General features: G+C 46.5%; 1 pseudogene; it reads right to left on the bottom strand.

The window, feature by feature from the left end:
* Positions 1 to 1,085: 1,085 nt before the first annotated feature.
* LOC102480260 (60S ribosomal protein L34 pseudogene) overlaps positions 1,086 to 1,235 on the bottom strand; it is a 427-nt pseudogene continuing 277 nt past the window's right edge.

The following is a 1,235-nucleotide window of genomic DNA, read 5'->3' on the forward strand; positions in this document are numbered from 1 at the left end:
CCCGGGGGGAACCAGCAGTTAGCGTAATGGCTATGTCGCCGGACTCCCACGTAGTCAACCACGGTTCACGTCCCGAACCCGGTGGCTTAAACTCATGCCGGGTGCATGTGCGTGCGTGCCCAAGATCCCGAGAGGAGAATGGAGAAAGGATTGCGGCGTGGCCATCTCGCCTTCTGTCTCTCTGTCTCTCTCTGTCTGTCTGGCGAGCGCACGCGCCCTATAGCAAAACCCTCTCCAAAAAAAAAAGAAGAAAAGAAAAGAAAGCACCCCCTGGGGTGGGGTATGACCATGCTGCTGTCTCTCCTCCTTCATTATCCTTTCGGGATTCTGGACATGTGTGCACATGTGCCTAGCATGTTTCTCAAGCTGCCAGGTCCAGGACTCGACCTGTGCAGTTGGCCATGTGATATTAAGCTGCATTAACTTCCATACCACTGGCTGGCCCCTACGACTTAATTTTAACAATATATGTAGTAACCACACACGGAGTACATACTGTGTATTGGGCACTTACTGGGTGCTTTCTTATCTTACACTTAATTATTTCTCACTCTAACCTCATTAGGTAGGTATTATAATCATCTTTTTTAAGGAAAAAAATGTAAAGCTATTTAGTTAATTTATTTATTACTATTATTATTCAATTTGACCAGAGAGAGGATAGGGAGAGAGAGAAAGCAAGTTACCAGATCTGGGACCTGAACCATGTTAGGCCATGTGGGAGTCCTGCACCCTAACCACCAACCCACCATCCTTGTTTTATAAAGCAGGAATTCAGTGAGTTAACTAAAAGAGAGATGCCAGGATTTGAACCCAGGTGTCCTGACTTCAGGCTTGCCCAGCCGTTCTGCGAGGTTAGGTAGATGCCAAGGCCCTCAGAAGCTCAGCCTCCATGGAAGTGCTTATGGATTCCCAGGCACTGCGTCGTTTCCTGTCACCGTCTTTGGCGTGTGCTCCCTCTGCCTGGATGCCTTTCCCACTTTTGACCTCCTGGCGAACTTCTACTCAGCATTCAAGGCTCTTAATTAATGACATTTCTTCTAAGAAAAAAAATTTTCGGTTGCCACTGTGAGAATAACACCCTCAATCATTTTTTTTTATTTTTTTATTACTCAGAAGAGTGTCATTTTTTATTTAGCTTTCTGACTCTGTGCTTGTGCCTTCAAGACTTTCAGACGATTTTCGGCTCCTCTGTAAGGAAAGCACGCTTGATCCGGCCGCGGATGCATTTTGCG

This window comes from Tupaia chinensis, unplaced genomic scaffold (genome assembly GCF_000334495.1).
Source record: "Tupaia chinensis unplaced genomic scaffold, TupChi_1.0 Scaffold000294_5, whole genome shotgun sequence".
Lineage (NCBI taxonomy): Eukaryota > Metazoa > Chordata > Mammalia > Scandentia > Tupaiidae > Tupaia > Tupaia belangeri.